The following is a 24030-nucleotide window of genomic DNA, read 5'->3' as shown; positions in this document are numbered from 1 at the left end:
AGGTCATCCGTGTCGGGGGAAATGCGAGTATCTGGATTAGCTGGCAGTTATTGTGATATGGACAGGGCGTGAGAAAATTTCTTGCTCATGGAGGGCGACAGTTGTAAAAGATGGAACATAGGAGGCTAACTGCTGTGTAGGAGCTACTGATGGATATGTCACGCCGAATTGGTCACCACGAGACACCGGTAAGGTACAATTGCATTCACTTCAGACGTATTTTAATCTCTGTTTCAATTGGTTTTATTGTGCTTTTTAAAAGATCAAAGAGATGGAATAAAGTTTTCTGTTTGTTTTAATGAAATTTGCTTTTTTTCCTTTCTCTAAGTTCTAATTTTAAGCCCAGTTTCACATAGCCCATTGCACTAAATCTTTAAGAACTAATTAAAAGTTTCTTTCTCTCTTAGCGGTGCAGGGGAAAAGATTGCCAAGTTGTTAGCAGACGTTCCGAAGCACTTTTCTGTTGACTGATTTTTCTCTCTTCTGCCTCGTGTAATGTAATGTGACGTGGAAGGATAAGAACGTGGGGGTTTGTTGAAGGTGCTTCTCAATGCAAGTATGCAGAGTCAAAATCTGACCCTGAGGACTAAGTGGCAGTTTGTCCTGTTGGCATTAGCATTGTGGACAGCGTGTATGAGCATGTCACAATGTCACAGAGCTCTCACCTCCTGAAAGGCAAGGATGCGCACGCAGGAAAGTGTGAGATATTGACGAGGTGCTGATATTTTTAGCCCACTTTCATTAGAGCTCAGCAGAGATATCAGGCATCAATAGAAACAGCGTCGTTACAGTCGAAGCGTAAGATCTTAATTCACACATACATGTTCTTGAAAGGAATTAATCCTTTGTGAATGACATTTCGGGATGTTCAGTTTGGTTTTCGATTTATATAGTGAGTGCAAGAAGTCATAGATTTTTTATTTCTCAGTTTTATTGGAACTAACATACCATTATATTTAGGGGAAAAAAAACATACCACTGCATATATAGTATGGACATGAAAACTGCTAAACCAGCTATTTTGATTACATTTTAATCGCATCCAAAATAAATGATTTTGTTTATATAATATCTGTGTGTGTACTGTGTATATTTATTATGTATTATGTTTATTATATAAATACACACATACAGTATATATTTTGAAAATATTTACATGTATTTACATATGCACATTTGTAATCATATAAATGATAATATAGATAGATATTATTATTCTTATGTGTTCTTTATTTTATAATGATAGATAGATAGATAGATAGATAGATAGATAGATAGATAGATAGATAGTAGATAGATAGATAGATAAGAAAAAGATTATCTAATACTGTATATAAAACAATATTTTCGTTAATCTGAAATATACAGTACAGTTCATACATGTGTGAGTGTGGTGTGTGTGTTGTGTGTTGTGTGTGTGTGTGTGTGTGTGTGTTTTTTTTTTTTTTTTTTTTTTTTTTTTTTTTTTTTTTCATTTATATATTGTGTGTGTGTGTGTGTGTGTGTGTGTGTGTGTGTGTGTGTGTGTGTGTGTGTGTGCACTAATTCAATTTGATTGCAATGTTTATAATTAATTACAATAAATAAATAATGGACTAGCTAAGACCAGCAAACAAGCATAGGCTGGTTTAAGATCTAATTTTTAGCAGGTTTGTGAAAACTGTTTACAGTTTCACCTGCAAATCGATCTTTACTCTTACTCGTTGAGTTCCTGTTGTGGTGGCAATATAAGCTATTGCATCAAGTAGCTTTGGATCCAGTTTTAAGAAGCATACGTTGTTTACATTAGCAAAAAACTGTGATAAATGAACACCCTGCAGGGCCCGATGTCTCTATTCCATTCCTTTATTTTCACAATCGCTCCAGGTGGAGTTTTAGAAAACCCAAGCATTATTGGCTCGTCTATTTCGTTGTACGGGCTAATAAGGCTTACAAAGCTACACCGCGAGACCACCACTAAAAGTGCTGAGGCGCGGAGAAAAAGTGGAACATGATTCATCTTGTTTGGAAGGCAAGGCCTTATTAGGACTAGTGAGAGTGTGGATGGGGGTTTTTGGTGGGGAAAGGCTTCACTAGGCTTTCCCATCCAGCCTCCCTGTAATTGCTTTTGGCTACACCCTGAGAATTTGATTTGAGTTGAGATGAGACGTTGTTGGAGTGACTGTACATGGTGTCCAGGCTGCCTTTTAGAAACAAAGTCTGTCCATCTGTCTTTATTTTGCTTGGTTGTAAACTACATCTGAAGGGACAAAGTGTGGATTTTCTCATAATATGAGCTACAACATCACAAAAGGTCCATTTTTTACACATGATAGTACTATATGGCAAGTTCCAATTATTTTTTTGTATGACAAGAACAGTATGATGTAAATATATATTTAAGTGCATCTTTTATGTATGCCCTCTTTAAGTTACAATAAGGATGTGTTTTCATGCATCTTTTGGTACACAAAATCTTTTGATGTGTAAAAAGTGGACTGCTGCGTATATTTTGAAAAAGTACTGGAAGCTGTATTTTAAGCTGGTGAAGAAAGGGCACATTATCTTTTCTTTTTCTCCTTTTTTTTTTTTTTTTTTTTTTTGTGCTGTGCAATGCAAATATGGGCCGTTTCTCTCTCAATTATCAGCTTTTCGACTGTATTTGTGTGGCTTCCAAGTGCTCTGGTTTAATGTGGACACTCTAATCGACCCATCAACAAAAATAAAATTAGAAGAATAAGAAGATTTGGACCTAGGACACTGCCCTAATGAATTTGAAGGCTTTCAAAGGTCCGAAAGGCTTAACAATGGGAGAGTGGACATTGAGCGGGGGAAATGGTGGCTACTCAGACAATGTTAAAGGGATCCTGGAGTCATTACATGGCTATTAGAGTGCATTACGGCTTTGGGTGTAAAGAAACTCCTGCTGTTTGTCTCTGGTGGTTGGAATAATTTCCGGAACCTTCCCTGTCCCCAAAATGTACCTCAATTTCTTCCTGTTAACAATAGGGGGACAGCACTTCAGACCATGCTTTGCATTCTTGACAAGCTATTACCATAAGTTTCCGCATACACTCCATCGTTGTGAAATGGAAGGCTTCAAAGTAATGCTCTCCACAGAACCGTGGAATCCCCTTACACACATGCTTTGTTAAGACTGAGGATGTGCTGCATACTTCACAAGCCTCACAATATAATCATGTGATTCCACATATTTTTTTCTTTTCCTTTCACTCTCTCTTGTTCTATCTTTCCTCAGTCCATTTCCATAATCTTTTCTGCAACAAGAAATGCTTTGGACAATTCACTGTAGAATGAGGTTGATAGTCCAGGATAATCTCCGGTATTTAATAGTCATTTGTATACAGTAAGTGTGCACGTACTCTATGCTTTTGAACATTTAGATAGACATTGAAAACAAACTTTTACAAAATGCACAAAAATTGACATTTTTGGAACTTTTGCAAAAAGTAGTGGTACAGGTGGCTGAAGTTACGTCCACAATAATCCAGAAAATTTTTAAAACATATATTTTTTATCTACATTTTGGCCTTTCATTCACACTGAGATGGCTTTTTGTCAAGCAAAAATAAATGACAGAATATTTACTTGCAACTGCTATCCGCAAAAAGACACTTGCGTTTTAAACCATACATGAAATGTTGATTTTGAGTGTGACTGAACATGCCAGTGAGTGGTGGGATATTTTGCTATTAAAATTATAGTGCTAGAAGAATAGCATGAGTACTTAATTATGCCTGGATTCTCAGTATCTTCCCAGTGAACATTTATGATGTTTTATGAATGTGCGGCATGGTGAATATAAATGTGAACATTCAGTAATCAGACACAGTCCCGGGGGTCATTTTTCACTAGATGATGAGAAATATTGTCACATTAAAGACATTTTAAGGGCTAGTTTATTTATAAATTAAATCCAAATTGGACTAATACAGATTCATTTGCACTATCATTTGCAATCTGGATTCATTTAATTATCTCAAGCTCCAAGAATGAAATTATAAGCTGAAACAGCATCAGTGTTTGCAGTATAACATCAACACATTTTATGTTACTCATTTAACTGATTTGTGTACTCTGAAAAAAAAAAATTGTGTAGAGAAACAATTTTCACTAAGAAATTGCTTGTAAATTTCACAAATGATTATAAAGAAATGGCAAGCAACACACAATTAAATTTTGAAAGCAGAAAGACTAAAATTGTATTTTCTACTTTGACAAATCATTATGTAGGCTATACAGTATTCTGTCACACTGATTCCCACTCCTCATTAGAAATCTTTATAATGTCGAATTAGGTAAAAGTGTTAAATGCAATAAATACCTATTATGGCTTAAACATGTTTGAGCTCATTTATTATAAATGCAGTCAATATATTTTAGATGCTTTCACTACACTGTATGTTGCCATTTTATGCAAGTATGTTTGATAGCCACATAAAGGAAAGGAAAAGGAAAATGGGGCTGAAATTTGGAGAGGTCCACCTCATCTGTTATGTGCAAGCAAAAAATGCACACAGGGTCTGTCAAGTGAGGTGACATCTGAAAGCCCCTCACTTCTACAATAAAATGTCTTGGATATTGTTAATGGGGCTCTTGGGACTCTTGTGATATACAGTATGTCCAATTTAGCTGTAAAGTCTTCCTTTACAGTGAAGCTCTATTTTAGCTTCATTGTGCGGATAAAGGTCAGTCGGTCCTCTGTTTCTCACACATTCTCAATCTTGGCTGTGGTTTTGTTGATGAGAAATTCGCCAGCTCCAGCTTTCCCAGGTGTTTTCTGCACACGTTCCAGTGTGGGGCCGCTGCTTGGCAGGGGTCCATGATGTGGTCCTCTTCTGAACTTCAAGCAACTTATAAATTCCCTTCCAGTGCCAACTTCATTTCTACACTTTGAAATGGTTTCAGTTCCCATCACCTGCTTGGATGTGCCATAGTGCCAGTGAGCACACAGCACAGATTGTCAAGAAGCGCTCTCTTTTGCTGTTGCTCGTTGAGCTCTTTCAATTCAGATGAAAGCGAGATGGGTTTGCCGATAGCTCTGTGTGGGAGAAGAGCCTTATTCCATCCTGATGAGCAGTAAATGTGAACAAGGTTTGGAGTCCTTAAGAGACCGAGAACCATTTAGGAAAGGCACTTTTCTGTGCTTACTCTAAGCTGCATTTATACATCTGTAGAGTATATTTTTTGCATTTCTGATGGCTTAACTCTTGCTTTCTTTGAAAGCTAAGTGGAGTTGACCGCCTCGTTGTGCCCAGTATGCGGTCTTGTTTATTTATAAAAATTTTATTAAGCAGCTCTGTGTAAACCTTAAGTCACCACACTAGGTGATTTATTATGATTATTATTATTATTATTATTATTATTATTATTATTATTATTATTTTATTATTATTAATCTGGTGTATGAAGTCATAACTTAGCAAGGAGATGTTGACCTACCTATATATAAAACATTACTTCTTTATTCCTCAATGTAAAGTGAAACAGAAAATGCTTAATACTGGCCAAATGTTCTTTTTTAAAGAGACTTTAGACATGGAAAATATATTGAGTCTAAAGCATATTTCTCAGGACCATACAATATCACTTTATCTTTACTGAAATCATTGTTATCTAAAAAATACTTAAAGGGAATAGTTCACCCAAAAATGAAAATTTTGTCATCATTTACTTCCCCCTCATATCATTCCAAGCCTGTCTAAAGTTTCTCTCTTGTGTTGAACAAAAAAGAAGATATTTTGAAGAATGCTGGTAATCAAAACAGTTGATGGTCCCTTTGACTTCCATTATTTCTTTCCCTACAACTATGGAAGTCAATGGGGACCAAAACAGCTCTTTGGTTCTTCAAAATATCTTCTTTTGTGTTCAGCATAAGACAGAAACGTATACAGGTTTGGAAACAACTGAAGGTGAGTAAATGATGACAAATATTTTCATTGTTGGGTGAAATATTTCTTTAAAGGGGGTCCTATTATGCTCTTTTAGAAAGTCTTGATTTTGTATTGGGGGGTACTAGAACAGGCTCTCATACTAGGGTTGTTCTCGAAAAACACACTATTTTTCACATATTTTACCATTATTGCAATACCTCTATCCCCCGTCTGGCGGTGAACGGCTCAAATAGTTCCTGTATCAAATGAAGGCCCGCCTTCTGAAATACGAAATGCGCTGTGATTGGTTAGCTAGGCCAGTCTGTGTTGTGATTGGTTAGCTGGGCCAGTGTGTGTTGTGGTTGACAGCATTGGTGCCTGGTGGGAAATGTACATGCCCCTACCATAGATGCTGGTGCTGCCAGCTTCAGTGGTGTGAAATTTGTATCAAAAAAACAATCACACTTGAGCGTGAACTAAACCGGATGATTGTAACACTCTAAGTTCATCTGCCTTAGGAAAGCTAGTGTGTCGCCTAACATATAGGATAACACAGGTGCTTTCTCTCGTGGAGCTCAAACAGGTCTCCTCCCAGTCGTCTGTATTTGTGATTGTCACAAAATCCTGTAAATGTGCGTTGTAGTCCAAACGAGTCGTTCATTGTAGTTGTTTTTGAAAAAGTGATTTCTGTTAAAATAAAATAACTCCTTTTGAAGTGGACTTTGAGCTTTTGTAACTTTGCAGATCTTTGTAGCTCAAACAGAAACAGTACAGAATAACAAACGTTTGAAAAAGAGTCAACAGGGACCACTCTTTAAGTAAGAGCCCATGGTACAAAAAAAATCTAAATTACATATGATATGCTTTATTAGGTACCGTATTCAGTCGTCAGTATTAGTATTTACTATTAGTATTCGTATTAGTATCAGTTGAAAACTGCTTACAAATGAGGACCAAGGCCATGATGTGGCAGGAAGCATATAAATCAAATCGTCATAAATAAATATGTTTGTTGGTGTTTTGCTGTGACAAACAGCAGCAAAATTATTCTTTATTTATTATTTATTTACGTGGGTTTCATTTTGTGTTTGTGTTGTTTTGTTGAATTTTGATCTTGGGAGTATACTGTTTGACCGGTTACCTTAAAATATTTTATACAAGGTTCCTTCTTTATATCCCATTATGATTCCTTTGCCGAGCATCATCAGCAACAGATATGACCCCTTTGACACATTTGTTTAACAAGTCAGAATGCTGATTTAAAACAGCAGTACGGGATGGGCTGGGGGCTATCCGGAACTCTGTGCATACCAAGACATTATGGACAGTAATTAGTCCCAATGAACCCTAAAAGCAATTTGAGAGTCTCGGACTGGGAATAGTGACCAGCCCCTGGATCACCACTCGAAAAGGGTCCTTTCAGTTTGCAAGGAAGGAACACTTAAGGTTAGAATAGTTAATGAATTGTTAGTCTTGAGCTTGCTAGATACTGACATGGCCAAAGCGGAGTGAGAGCAAAAGACTCCTAAGAAATGAGCCAAAACATGTACTTCGAATCTGTAAAACCCTATTCTTGATTTGGTAAAACAAGGGTCTAAAGATACACAGTTTCCCACAAGGCCAACCGTTGTCTCTGTGAATTGGGTCTTTATGGCTGAGTATCCTGTAGCCACAGTGCGGGGTCCCAAAACGCGGGCAAGGCAATTCTGAGTTTCATACAGACAGGAGTACTTTTCGACAATGGCACACACTTATTTTTTGGACGAAGACCTGCAGACACCTTATTCACTGTGTCATTAGAGGTGTATTTGATGGGACTGTGACAGTGAACGACTGTCATACAAGCATGTTGCCTGGGATTTTTGAGCATATGCAGGAGTCAGGCGGGGCTCCTACTAGCCTATGACAGTTCCCTAAATAGAAGGTGGTATGGGACGGATGTTGTTCTGAGTGAGGCCAGGAGGAGCCCAAAATGGGAATAACTGGGACGGGAAATTTGGGGAGAGGATAAAGAGGATGACAGTTAAAAACAATGCCGTTTAGGGTGATGGAGAGGTTTATCTGCCCAACAATTTACAAAGCAGTGGCCTCGTGACGAGATATGTGGTGGATGCTAACGGATGAAGGTAGATGGTGAAGAGCGGCACAATATCCTCTCCCCACTTATCTCATTGTGTGTCTCCTGGTTTGTCTGTGATCCATCTTGTCCATCAATACGATCCATTTCATTTAACAATCCATGGCATTCCCTTTTTGAAAGCTGGAAGTTGTCATTTAGTTCACTCCTGAGAAGACCGTACGCTATCAGGTCCATCTAATGAAGCCAGTGCAGGAGTCAATAAGTAAAGTAGGCATGGCCAGAAAAGGAAAGAGAAATCGCTAATGTGCCATGGGTAATGACTGAGATAGAAGGCTTGTTAACGGGCTTTGTTTGCAGGGAAGCACCTTTTTTTTTTTTCCACCTTATCTTTCACCCCCACAGACCCAACACCTGCCTCGGCTCTTCACATGTGAACCGATATGTTTGACTGTTTGAGAGTCTGAATCTCAGCATGTGACCATTTATCAAAGCTAACCACCAGCTGAGGGGTTAAACATGTTTCTTTCAGATATATAGGACAGATGCAGAGTGGCTTCTCCAGTGCTCACGGCTGCTGAAAAATTTGTTCGCAGTTTATCCACCGTGAGCTTTAAAACATTCTTGAGAGTGCTGGAGAATTACGATTTCTATGGTGCATAGCAGAGAATGTGCAATATTCAAGGACACGTGACTGGGTTTAAACAGAAAATATGATTTGCAACGTACAAAAGATATAAGTACCACTTCATTTTTTGATCTGTATTTGTCTTGATGTTGTAACTCTAAATGCTCACATTCACTGCTTTTCATACTTCTTGTTGTTTTGCCTCATACTGGGATTTTCTCTTCTTCACTCAGTCACTCACTCGCACACTCACATAAATATACAGAGATGTGAAAGTGTTTAAAGACCCAGAGGCAAGCATAAGAAAAAAAGCCAAAAATGGAAAAGATAACATATTTGAGGATCATTTTGGAGCAAGAACAGTGCTGAGACATACGATAAGAAAGAGCATGTGGGGAACACATGGAGATGTTTATCATATCTTCAGTGGAGAGATATCATATATTAAGATGGGAAATTGTCACGTTTTATATTGCACAAAAAATCATGTTATGCACATACAGAGTCACTGAGTTAACATTTTATTGAGCAGGCAAGTTTAAAAGTGAGTTTAAAAATTGTGTTGTATTTTTAATATGTTTGACTAGAGCTTGCGCTGTTATAGTCTGAGATAGATGACAAGCAAACTAAATGACTTTGCTATCTATGGGTGAACAACATGACAATAAATAATGTGGTAGGTTCATCCCCACCTCCACCCAAAAAAAAAAAAATAAGATCACCTTTATAAACTTCTGCAAGCATCAAATGCTCTCTTGCAAGATAAGTACTGCCTGTTTGGGGTTTTAAATTTCATGACTTTCATTCTTTTCTGTGGAAAATTATATATATTTTGGAGAAAAATCTCAGGGTTTTTTTTTTTTTTCTTTTCTTTTCTTTCATTTCATTTTTCATTTCAAATCATATGAGCGTTATTTTTCGTCCATACAACGAATGACAATGGAAATGTCCAATATGGTATCAGCATTCTTCAAAATATCGTCTTTTGGTTCTTTCACAGAAGATAGAAAGTCATGCAGGTTTGAGACAACATGAGGGTATGTAAATATTTTCGGGTGGGACTATTCTTTTTTAAAGCATGGCACAAAATAATACAGCTTTGATCTCATAGACTATTGGATCTGATGTGTATTGCTTTAGATACCATTCCCAGTCATAATCACAGGCAACACTGGTTGTCATGGTGCATTAAACGGGGAATATTGCCATATTGATTGAACAGTTACAAAGACAAGGATCAGCAATCTGGAAAATTCAGCCCATAATCTTCATTTCGCATATGTTTTTCATCATTCAGTCTTCAAAACTGTGGTTATAATCAATAACTAATCAAATCTCCTGGACAGCAAAATAGGACCTAATTCCCTCGAGAGGTTCTTCCTTGCCACATAATAAGATGGAGACATTAAAAAATGGGGAGGGTGTTGGAGGAACTCCGACTCCTATGCATTCAGCCTCTGATGAGTTCACTTAAGCACAGTTGCTTATAAAGTAGCAGAGAGAATTAGCCATGCTGTGGTCCCTCTTAAGGCTCCTCCGAGACCAGGGGGCAGCGTTGGGAAAATTTTAATCAGTTTATTCCTGAGTCACTTTTCAAAAGAGCGCGGGTTGTTTTTAATCTACTTACTAAGACACACAAAGGGGAACAATGGCCTTATTGTGAGTACGCTCGGTTTTTTAACAAAATTCATGGCACAGGAACACATGATCCTACTGAATGCTGCAGTTATTGAACAAGGGTTGTGCACAAATCAGAGAACTGATTTGAGAATGCCTGCATTTGAAATTAATATAAAGGGAGGTGGTGAAACATGAAGTTCAATTTGTAAACATGAAGTGCAAGAAGTACAATTTGATCTTCCAATGTAAGGAAATGCATTCAAATTCATTTATTTTAATAGAACCTTGTTTGAACGTGGTTTGAAGAAAAAAAAAGCGATTAAGATTGTATATGCCATATAGATTATTGTTTTACATTACAATTGAAATAAATTATGTAGTAGCTCGGTTATATTGTATATCTTGCAGGGCCCATAATATTTTTCCATATTTTCCAATAATGACAAAAACAGAATAAAATATTGCAGTTTATCACAGTCATTCTGAAAAAAACCATCAAAGCATGGTTATTCTAAGCTCGATTGTGGTGATGCACTGGGGAAGTTCTCAACATTCAATAAAGTTCAATAAAGTGTCAACAGATGGCAGATAAAAAGCAAGCCTGTGTACTTACCACACCAGCACTGGATTTTTTTGCGATAGGTGCAGCTGTTTTCCTTCACATACTGTGTATTAAAGCTACTGGCTGTAAATATATCAACTTGCATGACCCCATCCCATCTGGTGACAGACATGACGAAAGAAAACCCCAAAACTGCTGTGACAGCCCTTATTATTATACAGCATTATATGGCACTAGAGTTCATCCAAGTTGATTATCTTAGTAACCCTCATTAGAAAAAATACAGCAATCTATGTGCTGTAACGTATCAACCACAAATTTATGCAGAAGAATCACATGAGATGTCATTAGACAACAGGGCAATTTGTCTGTCATTGTCATCTCAGCACCAAAATCCCTATGCCTCTTTCACTTTCCCTTTGACAAAAAACACACTCTCCAAAAAACATAACAGATCAAAAGATTAGATGATGGGACCTGGTCTTACAGGCATTATCCAAAGCCGCAGACATGTGGCTTTACTGATACAATTAATATCTATTATTCATGGATCATTAAATAACAAACAAAAAAAAAACAGCTGTATCATGGATGTGATGGACTATATTTGAATACATTTTAACTTATTTACTGTAATGGCTCTCAAATGAAATGCTAATCTCTGTTTAAGTGACTGAATATGCAGAGAGAGTGTCTCTAATGCCAGCAACATGCAAAAAAAAAGATGACAAGGACACTTCATCCACTTCAGCCTGGACACATCATAAAATCTAAGAAAGGCCATTGACTCCTAATGTTATTAAAGAGGCTTACCATGAATCCCTGAAAATATTTAAATTCTATCAGATAAATAATGTTTATATGGTTTAAAAAAGGTTTTCGGCATGCATTTCAATACTTAAGCTTTAATGTAATTAATTAATTTTTATTATTATTATTATTATTATGTTTTCTTTATATTATAATTATAGATAGATAGATAGATAGATATAGATAGATAGATAGATAGATAGATAGATAGAGATAGATAGGATAGAAGTCTTAGAGATAGAGATAGAGGACCATTTTGTGTTTGAGCTGGATTCCAGCTGGGATTAGTGAGAGCTTGTCAAAGGCCATGCTCGGGCAGGATGAAGAGAGACGGAAAACGGCTGGTATGCTGCTTCTTTCATTTGATTATGAGCTTCTCTGAATATTTGCACTTCTTATAGCGATGATAATGGCTCTGGTTGGGATTGGATATCTAACTGGCTGTGTTTCTCATTTTAGTCTTGAGTAAAGGATGTGGGAGAGGGAGAGAGATGGAGCTGGTGCTTTGTTTTTGAGGAGGACAAACTTGAGAGCTGTTGTTTTTGAAGCATCATTAATGCTTTGATGCCTCTTAGTTTCATTATTTTTTGCAGTGCATTCCTTTGGAAATGTAATTTCATACTCTACAAGATGTCATTTGAAAGATATTCTTCTCACATGTATGCATAAATCCTAGGGGAAGGGAGAATGCTTTATATGACAGGCTTTATTGTCATTATCTAACTTTCCAAAATCTAACTGCATTCAAATCAGGTCTGTACTATTTTGTTCTGGGACGTGGGGAGGTTGTCAGTTTCATGTGCTGTCACTCTTGTTGGGCAAAGTCAAGTGTTTGTGATCATACACCCCTGATGTATTCCTAATATAGTCTATCCCACATTCATGACTAAAGCTCTTGAGCGAGTGAGTGAGTGTGCGCATATTGACTTGATAACGCACACTTCAGCTTCCCACACGGCCCCAGCCTCTCTGAGACCACACGGGCTACACACACGCTTGCTGTTGCTTCCTGCTGACACTCCAAATGTATTCACGCTGAGAACAGAAGGCATCTGTTTCCTCTCCGTTTTTAGATTTCTGAAGTATTGGATATGCTGGCTGGCTTTGTTACTGTCTATAATTATAAAACAGCTTTTACACATACCTTCAGGAAATATTGGCATAACCGCTGATGCTGATGCTATTACATTGGACAATTGTTCTAGCCTTCATCTCACCTATATCTTCATTTTTCATTGTTTATAGGACAACTCTTTGAGGATACAACTTAATGCTTAACCTTCAGAAAATGTTGATCCTCAACCTTGGAAGCTGTTTTATTTTCTACTTGATGGTACTGATTTTTGCCTGTTTTGAAACGCTGTTAGCAAAAGTGGTGATATGAATATGCTTTAAAGCTTCTTCTTTTTTTGTTTTCTTTTTGTGTGTTTTGTGTGTGTGTGTGTGATTTATTTTTTTTTTTTTTTAATTTCTATATAATTAATCATAAAATTAAAGATACAAATTTAAATAATAATAACAATAATGCTAATAATTATACCGAAAAGAAAAAATAATGCAGGCTCTAGACGTCTTTAAAACCATTTAGCTATAGTCAGGTTAATGTATCAAATATATAAAAGTTCTCACAATAAAACATTGGATTTGATCTTCTACTACTTTAGCAGAAGTCACAGGAACACCAGAGTGTGTGGAAAGTGCCTTCCTGTACTTTCTGTATCTCGAAGATATCTCTCTCAAGGAGCACTGAGAAAGCCATGATGTTGATAAGAGGCCCTACACTCCAAATTGCACTGTAGCAATGCATTTAAGAACAGAGTGCAAGGTGACTTGTGTGGGGCCTGTGATGCTGGTCCAGCTGTGCCAAGCATTCAAGTGTTGACTATTACCTTTAAAAGGTAATTCAAGTCAGAAAGTATATTGCCATGCACTCTGCATTTCTCTATCTGGCTCCCTCCCAACCAGTTCCACCAGTTCAGCTGCTACTGTGTGTGTATCATCTTTTTACATGTTTTTATTTAACTTTTTGAATTTTATTAATTTGATTAACTTTGGGGAAAGTGTGGATTATGACTTTATCATTTTGAATGGTGGTCGAATGGCTCCCAGAAGCCATTCATTCTCATTGTTTAGGACTTCCTAGAGAGATAAACCTACAAATGTGTTTCAGTCATCACTCTGCCTCCAAGTCTCACAGCAGGGCTCTTTATAAAAAAGGAGTAATATTGTAGGGAACTTTGCTTAAGTGTAGTTCCCTATAGAAAGAAAGCTCTGCCGTGAGCATAAATGTAAGTAAGTTCAATAATCTCACCACATGAAATGAGATACTATGTTAAAAACCTGTAGGGTTTAAAGGCTGAGTTAGTTGTTATTTTAAAAAGGTTGAGGATTTCTAGCTCCACATACTGAGCCAGAATTTAGAAATTATGTTTATAGCATCTTCTGTTTTAAATTGATATTAGTCATTTTTCCCTGAATCTGTTCAATGTAAATACATTTTACAAGAAATTATATAGCTTTTCTACTTCCACATACAGTTTGCATTTAATTGAAATACATACATTTTGCTGGTTCTTTGTACTTGTTTGTGTAAAATTACTAGCATTTGAAAAGAGTGGAAGATGTTTCAGTGTATACCAAATTAAATGCTTGTGTAGCATTTTATTACCTATATTTAACATAAAATGTTTATATTAGTCAGAATTATTGCACACATAATTTACTGAATTAAGTCTTAGTTTAGTAGAGACTTGCTTATAGAAATAATATAAAGGATTCTTATGACAAGGATAGCATGGTTTGTGCAACTTTTCCACAGCAGCTCTGTCAGAAATTCACTACTGTAAAGTGATGTGTCTAGCGTTTGCACACAAAACATGATTAATTCATAACCAGATCAGTTGTCTCTTATTTTCATTATCGATTGTTATAAATTTTATTGATTGATTATAGATGTTGCAGCCCTATCCCTAAGTCTTATAATGATTTAATTACAATATGTATTAAATAAAAGAAAATCGGTGCTTTGACGCCAAAAAGGTATTGTAGCCAAACGTGATGCACTGTTTTTGAGTTCTAAATATGAATGCATGCTAGACTCGATCAGTTCTTTTTTAATTTCATCAATTTCATGTTTTTCATGGGTAACTATTTATTTAAAAACAATTAACTAAGAAACATGCCATAATGCTTGACACAATGAACAAATTGAAACAAATTTTATTATAAAAAAAAAAAAACACTTTTTGAAGGCTTAACTGAAACCGGATAGTAAGGAAAGAATGAGTGTAAGGAAAATGGCAGTTGAGTTTTCACTCTATTCTTTGGCTGCACTATTAACAAAAGGGCTATCGGTGAGAGAAACAAGAGAAGCGTGTCTCTTCCTCTATTGCTTTATCACTAAATTAATGCAAGCTCGTTCCTCCTGATGAGCTCTGTGTGAGTGTGTATGGTTGGTCGCTGCATAATTAGTGGGGTTTTCAGATTTTGCCTTTGATTCTCACAGTCAGAGATGTTGATCCCACCTCAGTTCCTCAGCGGGGGGCAGCCAATTGTGCTGCTGCAGCAATTGGAGCCCCCTCACAAGAGGGGTGGTGAAAAACTGTAAATTGCTCTTCGGGGCTTTTTGTTACCCAGTATGAAATTCACCTCACAAAAGGATACAGATAAATAAATCAAACTCCAGGTCAGAGACAGCTTTAGAAAAGCAGAGTCATCAAAAATAATGCAGTTTACCATCCCATCAGTTCTGTTCTATTAAGAAATATGTGTGTGTGTGTGTGTGTGTGTGTGTGTGTGTGTGTTGTCCAGGTGTGTGTGTGTGTGTGTGTGTGTGTGTGTGTGTGTGTGTGTTTATTGTGTTTATACTGACATGCTTTTCGTTATAATTTTATTTTTATTAGTAGTAGCAGTATGCAATACTGTTCTAAATTTTGGGCTTGGTATTTTATTTATGTATTTATTCATTTATTTATTCATTCATTTATTTATTTAACATATAGATTATTTTTTGTTTTAAAAAGTAAAGGGTCAGTAACACAGACATTAGAAAACATATATTTGTGTTTACAAAAGCATTTCGCTAAAAAAAATAAAATCCAGTAAAATTTATTCTTTTGCTGAGGATATCTTGGATTAAAAGGCATTCCCCTTGGCCTGTCAGTCAAACTGGATTAAATGGTTGTGTATTTAGGAATCAATGAACTTGTCATTTCTGCATTAGTCAATCTGGTATTGGTATTTTCAGTTTATGTGCAGAGGTGTTTGTGATTGGATTATGTGTTGTGTTTGAATTTGTCTTTTTTGATTTGATTGTATGGTAGGTGGATTTGTTTTGTTTTGGTGGAGGGTGGGGTTTGGTTTGCTGTTCATTTAATTGATGCATTGGGTGTTTTGTTTAATGGTGTGGTGTTTTTTTTATGCTACCATTATTGAACCTCCAGCAAGTGGCTAATGGATGTGACATCACAATGTCCTTATACTGTAAATCTGCTGTAGCCGTTCTCAGCCTAGATGATGACATTTTGATAATGATCTCCAGAGTTCACCTTACAGATGAGCTGCAAGAAACTTTTGAGGGGTTCTTCTTTGACTCCTCGTTACCAGTGGCTGTGATGACATCACACAAGCCCACTAAACATGTTAAGGGCTAGATATTCACCCTTCCTCGGTTTTAACCTCTGAGTTAATTACATCTTTCCTTCAGGGTAGCATCGTTCAGAAGATATGAGGACTCATTACTATAAAGCAATGATTTAATAACATTAACAATTATATTGATGTGAACACTGAGCTTACTGCTGGGACAGAGCTGGCAAACGAAGACATCCATGCCAATGCTGATTATGTTTACTACAATATTTTAACCTAGAACAACAGAACATCATTTGTGAAATCCATATGTGTTTGTATTGGAGTAAGCATATAGCAAACAAGCTATGCTCACCAGGATGGAAATCTCACTGCCTTTGTTTTAATTTGTTGTCTTCTAAAAAAAACTAAAGGTGTGAAAAGGGAAAAAAAAACACGTGCTATTTAGGCTGTACTTCTAACACATCTGTGTTGTGTGAGGTGGTTGTTTCTCTAAAAGCTTCATGTCTAGCTGAGGCAGGTGTGTTGTGTATATGCGCTAATGAGAGTGGAAAAAAAACAACTGAGAAAGTATCTGGCATTACAGTTTCCTTAAGTGAAGTCTTAGCAAATCACTGTGTAAAAAGCCATTATGGAATATATAATATATATTAATATTTTATATATGGGAGTGACCTTGCATGCAAAACACGCTGTACCTCATTCTTTGCGCAATGATTATGTTAAATTCTGTGTAATTTTTCCAGAGCTTTGCCATGTTCACTCCAGGCCATTTGAAGATATAATGAACTATCAAGCCTTTCTTAATGGTGAAAGTAAACAAAATATATCCAGAGGGCTCTTGCAGGGGTGTGGCCATCATATTAGGTGGTCCACATCAGAAGGACCAAGATAGTTTGTGAGTGGAGATAGAGCACATCCTGACTTAAAATGACATTTGTTGCTTGAATTGCACAGGAGTCCAGTTTGTTATCTTAAAGCCTAAAACTGCCAGGGCAAAAGACCGGGAAAATGCTGGAGAGTGCATGTAAGGGTATTAGACTCGGTTCTAGTCTGGTTGACAGAGCCGAGGGAGAACCATTCACACACTTTAAGCCGATCACAGCCCAGTCGGGACAAAATGCATGTCCCAGGTGTTTAAATGCTATCTTTCTCTCCCTATCTCTGTAACAGGCATGCATTCACATGTCAGCACATAGAAGAGTAAATAAAATGAATTTGCAGATTGAATGGCAAGCAAAACACATCATCACTTATTGAAGAGAACATGTCATTCATGAAAAGGTTAAGTTAGATATTTTATAGACTTTATTTAGTTTATTTATGCACTGATTATGTCAAGCTTTAAAGTTATGATATGAAAATTGGCCCTATTTATTTTCTTTATACATGTTATTATGAAGCAATTGTGAGCGAAATCTTGGAGCGATTAATTATTGCATTTTTTTCCAAAAGCCAAAAGAAAATGTTTGTCGTCGTACAAATTAAATCATAATGACTTTTCAGTTTCAGCTGATGTCACCAAATACTTCTTATTTTTCAACCTCTCCTGTCGAGGAAGTACCTTTTACTAGTTTGTTACAAATTGGTTTGCTTGACTCCTAGCTTGGTGATTCTGTTGGCTTGTTTTAAAAGGGTTTTGAGCACTTGTCAGTCTGGGAGAACAGGTAGGCCAGCTGAAGACCAGCTTAGACAGGCTGGGAGATCATTTTAAGATAGCTAAGACCAGTTTAGTTTTTTTTTTTTTTTCAGCAGAGATACTGAGAACTTTTCATAGTCCAATCTAAACCCAGTGGATTAATTCACACCCAATCCTACTTATTTATTTAAATAGCATTATATTTATAGCGTTACAAAATTACATCCAAACCATTGTGTGGAATGCTGTAATTAGCCTATCCAAACCACCTGAGATTTGAAAATGCGTTATTATCATGAGGCATGAGTCATGAACAAATGTGTTGTATGGATTTGACAAAAGACCAGTTGGTTCCATATATAACTCTCCCAGATAGTGGCGATCAATACGGTATTGAATAGCTAGCAAAGAAGCATCTATATTCAGCTTGGGGGACATAGCCAATAAGATCAGTGCAAGGTTAACCTAGGTACAAATTGCTGATTAAATGTGAAGTGTCTTTGGATGTGTAAATACGTGTTTGTTTACATTGGTCTGTCAGTTTCTACGTGTATGTTTATGTTAGCGGAAGAAAGACTAATTTTGTCATCTAATATGACTCCTGATACAAACAGGGTGATGTCATGTTTGCGTTTCTTCACTGTGAGCACCTGCTCTCTTGGAGACGCGTGTCAACACAAGCTTAATGCTTCAAATTGCTCATTGTGGGAATCTAAACATAGGCTACTATAAGGGAGAATATGCTCTCGTCTAATCATACTGTCTCATTTATTCCTATTCTGTTTAGTTTCAGAGCATGGCAACGCTAATAAAGCCAGAATATAACCAGAAATAAACAGGACACCAAATTCATTTTTTGTGATTATTTTTTTGTATTTTGGTAAGGAAAATCTGTCTAAATATGTATAAAAGTTGTACAGTTGTAATATTTTTTTTTTTTTTTTTTTCTTTTTTTGTTGTGTTTCACTGGTCATTTTCTCTGGGTAGAGGTAAACTACTGTCAATATTTAGACCTATGTATACGTCTTCTGTCATATAATGAGAGTGCATAAACATGTTTTAAACTCGACCAAGCTGTGTTTTGTGCCTGCGGGGTTTCTGTACCTCTTTTTCTCTCTTTAAATTTAGTGTGGCCCATGACACACCAGATGAGCTGCTGTGCCCGTGCACTTTTCACAACCTGTTTCACAATCTGTCTGCTCCACCAGCATACACCCACACACTTACACACTACTCATCGTTAAGTTTTTGCATTTTCTACTTGAACATCACATTGTTTTATCTTTGCCAAATGCGTAGGAACAAAACATTATGCTTACGTCATTAAACTCTAGTTCATTATGCATTCCTGACATTCATTCATTTGTACTGTTCATTGAAGGCTGCAAAGTTTTTTCTTTTTAATGTTCATTTAGATGATATATTGTCTTAATTTATTGTATTGTAATTTCCTATGTAGAATTTACAGTGCACAGGTTACAAATAAGCAGGAAAATGTTAATTTTTAATCTAGCTCTCATAAACTCATGTTCAAATTACATTATAGTTAATTTAAATATTGTATAAATTTACAAATGAACACACTTAAAATAAATCGCACTCGTTTGACTAAATCTGTTATTACTTATGTCCTTGTTTTCTGAATTGCCCTATTATGCAAACCTGCCCTCTAGAGGTCAAACATTGACAAGCACATCCCACAATTCAAAGTAAGTTCATACCAGATGCAGTGCAAGTGCAAACTTCATGTGAAACTGCATATTTACATAAACAATCAAACAAACATGCACACTTAGTCACACTGCAGGATGTTTATGAAAGTGTCTCCACATGCATCATGTGTGAGTGCTTGTTTTTGCTGATGCACACAGGCAGACACCACTGTGACTTGACTGCAGTGAGATTTTTCACATGATGCTGAGAATGCTGAGCCAAAAATAAAAAATAAAAAAATACCTCCTCAAACAAGAGAGAAGAGTAATCACACTGCCAAGGCTTCTAAAGTCAACAGGAAATGTTGTTTCACAATTTGACATATATTTCCAGTTTAAACTGGATATTCAATTAGAACTATTTGAGGGTGGGGCTTTATTTTGTCCATCAGGTGGTTGTCACCACAATAAAGCCATGTAGAGTAAGAGGGTGGGTTAAAAAAGTACAAGATATCAGCCAAGAAGCAAGGTTGTTTCAAAGAATTCTAGGAAGTTGTTTCATGAGCCATAACATCATTTATTATATTTTGAAGAGTATGAAGACCACCAGGTCCACAGAAAGTAAACGAGGTTGAATTTTGATTTTCATGTTTGACTTTAAAATCAAAGGCTTTATGAAGGTCTGAGAATAATATATGACAAACGGTTAGCAACAGGTAAGAGTGATAAAAAAAGAGGCCAACATCAAGGTCACAAGTTAAAAAATAAACAGTACAGGTGGTTCAAAAACAAGAAGTTGCACGTTTCATTGTCACTTGGCTATTGTGTTTGGCTTCAAATGCAGTCAGAGTCTCTTTTAGAGGTGGGCTCACATACATAGATTCTGAATTTATGTGAGTGTTTATGTCAGGACAGAAATTATATGATTCTATGATTTGTTTTGAGTCTTGCACAAAGGTCATATTAAGGTGAATGTCTAAAAAAGCAGTAAATGTGTTTTATTAACCTCTGAGGTCTCATTTATTCATCTTTTCCGCCTTTGTAATAATCTACATAATTGCATCTGTAATGTCTGCACCAGTGGATTGTGCCTCCAACTATTTATATTTATGATGCACCAGAGTGCAGTTTGGAAATCACTATAATCCTTGGTTGTCTTGTGTCTGTATATGTTTGTGCTGTACAAATGATTAATGTAGATGTATAGTCTTTGAAAGTTCTAAGGGAAATTAGGAAAAAAATAAAGCCAAACTTTTTATGTTCAAGGCTAAATCCGATAAGCAAAATGTTTTTTTCTGTAGACATAATGAACAAAATCTGTCAAACACCAAAAATAATTTATGCTGCTGTCCACTTTGAAACTAAGAACGTATTAAGTTAATTAAGTTAATTGTGTAAATTATGGTCTTTGTTCTCTAAGTAATACTCTATGAATGTTTATAATTAAATTAGCATTTAATGAATATGAATTAAAAAATTACTTTGAACAGCTCTTTTAAATAGGTATAATGCTGTGTACTACTATTAATGAGAATAGATTTTGTGAAATGATTTTGATTTAAAAAGCAGCTTTAGGAAAACTGCAAAACCACACAGATATGCAATGGCGAGAAAGTCCAAATGTTCAAAAGTACTGAACCAACTGAGAAAGAAAAACAGCAGGACACCCGTAGGGCTGTGAATTCATGTGAAAAACAATAAAGAATCAATCCATGCACATACAAACCCACAAGCAAGAACTGAGGCAGTGTTCATTTGTATGAGCATGGCTACACTGATCAGCTAGTTTTTTATGTGCAATACAAACAAATTTATATCAAGTCCATTGAGTGGTGTCTCCTGCCATTTTAGGTGAATCCATGTTGTGCATATAATGTTACAAGACACTAACCAGTATTGATAAATGGGATTAAGTACCTTATTTATATTTTTTTATTGTTATTTTGCTAAAGATGCTAACTGTATATTACTTATGGCTTCTATGCAATAAAGTTCACATATATTAACTTTTTGTTTTTCTGTTTCTTTCAGAGCCATGACAGTATGGTGGGACTGTTTGAATCGAGTCATGCTGCACACAGCCGTGTCTTGCTGGCAGCCTTTGCTGGGGCTGGCCCTGGTGGCCGTGTTCGTGGGCTCCACTCTGGCCTGCCCCGCTCGCTGCGAGTGCTCGCCCAGAGCCGCTCTGTCATCTGCCACCGTAAGCGCTACCAACGCTATCCCTGATGGAGTCCCACTTGAGACACGAATCCTTGATCTCAGCAAGAATCGCATTCCGGCCGTCAACCCTGATGACTTTGTTGTCTATCCACACATAGAAGAACTGGACCTGAGTGGGAATATCATTGCCTACGTTGAGCCCGGAGCGTTCAACTCACTCTACAGCCTCCACACACTGAGCTTAAAGAGCAACCGTATCAAGCTCCTCTCTCTAGGTGTCTTCTCCGCCTCTCCAACCTGACAAACCTGGATATCAGTGACAACAAAGTTGTCATTCTGGTGGACTATATGTTCCAGGACCTGCGGAACCTCAGGTCATTAGAAAGTTGGAGACAATGAGCTGGTTTACATCTCCCATCGGGCCTTCAGTGGACTACTGTCAACTGGAGAGCCTGACGCTGGAGCGCTGTAACTTGACGGTGGTTGCCCACAGATGCCCTGTCCACACCTGCACAACTGTGGTGAGCCTACATATGCGCTACCTCAGTATCAGCTCTCTACACCCCTACTCCTTCAAGAAGCTCTTCCACCTCCGTCACCTAGAGATCGACAAACTGGCCATCGTTAGATTTGGTCCCTGCTAATTCTCTGCATGGTCTCAAACCTCACCACGCTTTCTATTATACCCAACACCAACCTGTCTACTTTCCCTTACCAGGCTCTTCGCCACCTGCCTTACCTCACACACCTTAACCTCTCCTACAGTCGTATCCGGATGGTGGGAGGGTGGCCTGCTTCAAGGACCTGGTGCGATTTGCGTGAGCTGAGGTTGGCTGGGGTCTCAACTGCTGTCCATCGAACCATATGCTTTCCAGGGCATCCGCTGGCTCCGTTCGCTGAAAATGTCTCCCCACACCCGCCTTGATTACCCTGGAGAGGGGTGTATTCCATGCTCCTGAGGACCTAGAGGTGCTGTTGATCAACAAACAATCCTCTGGTGTGCGATTGCCGACTCATGTGGTTGCTGCAAGTCGGGTGAGCCGTCATTCCATTTCTTTTGGTGACACCCAGCCTGAATGCAGCACTCCCGGAGGAATTCACGGACGCCCCTTCAAGGAGTTCAAAGAGACCCTGCTATCCTATTACGTGACCTGCACCAAGCCGAAAATCCGAGAGGAAAACCGGGACTCAGATGGTGTCTGGGGAGGAGGGACAGGTCAGCCCGTTTACCCTGCAGCGCAGAGGGTTCCCCACGACCCACTATTTCCTGGGTAACCCCACGCCGGAGGCACCTGACCAACAGGAGCCATGGCAGGGTGATAGTCCACAACAACGGCTCATTGGATATCAAGGCAGCAGAGGTTCAGGATGACGGTGTGTATATGTGTGTGGCCTCTAACACGGCAGGCAATGACACTCTTATGGTATCACTGGCAGTGAAAAGTCTGGGCTCGCTGTATGCCAACAGGACCCAGCATTACATGGATACAAGCAATGCCACTGCCAATGGTACCACCCTCCCCAATGTGACCTTTGGCTTGGACCTAAAGACTATCTTAGTTTCTACAGCCATGGGCTGTTTCACATTCCTAGGAGTGGTTCTATTCTGCTTCCTGCTCCTGTTTGTATGGAGTCGAGGGAAAAGGCAAACATAAAAACAAAACATTGATATTGAGTACGTATGCCACGCTCAAAGTCCATGGGGACCTCTTCTGAGGAGGTGGACCAGGGTGCTGGGCCACGTCCGCTTTAACATGAAAATGATTTAAGACATTGAAAGTAATACCAGTGGGAATTTTACCATGATCTTTGTTTCTCAAATGCTACCTGGAACAGGACCTCCTTCACAAACAATGCCGGGAACTCAAAATAGTCCCTAAGGTTCAGTCCAGGTATTGGTTAAGCTTAGACTTCACTGGATGCGCAAGGGGAATAATATAGTGTCAATAATGAAACCAACTTTCAATTTGTATGAAACCCTCTTGGTAAGAGGGGATGTTCACCAACACCTCCAACACAAATTGTGTATAGAACCCGATTGTAAAATTCAAGTATTACTCTTATTTGCCGAGGCTCGTACATGCTTTCTCACTGCGACTAACAGATGCTCGGGAATCTGTTCTGTTCTCATTCCTCATTATCCTGCATATATGTAAGTAATGCCCCAGTTATGTATGTGTATGTTAAACATGTATAAAACACTTTCTTTTGTTGCATTGTTCACAAAATGCAATGACCGCCAAAAATTTGAACAGGCCTTGATTCGAAGGAAATACTGTGTGACCAAAGCCATCGTCTCGCTACTTCAAAAACTGTTTGAGGATGGAGACCAAAGGGCTTTAGCGGGTGTGTGAAATGTTACTCCGGGGAACATGTGTGCCAGTTTGTCTACCCAAAAGTTATCTCCTGATCTGATATT

General features: G+C 37.7%; 1 pseudogene; it reads left to right on the top strand.

Moving 5' to 3' along the window:
* LOC122139630 overlaps positions 1-23380 on the top strand; it is an 89483-nt pseudogene extending 66103 nt beyond the window's left edge.
* The last annotated feature ends 650 nt before the right edge of the window (positions 23381-24030 follow it).

This window comes from Cyprinus carpio, chromosome B14 (assembly GCF_018340385.1).
Source record: "Cyprinus carpio isolate SPL01 chromosome B14, ASM1834038v1, whole genome shotgun sequence".
Lineage (NCBI taxonomy): Eukaryota > Metazoa > Chordata > Actinopteri > Cypriniformes > Cyprinidae > Cyprinus > Cyprinus carpio.
Note: the sequence above shows the minus strand (reverse complement) of the source record. Positions and strands in the feature narration are given on the sequence as shown.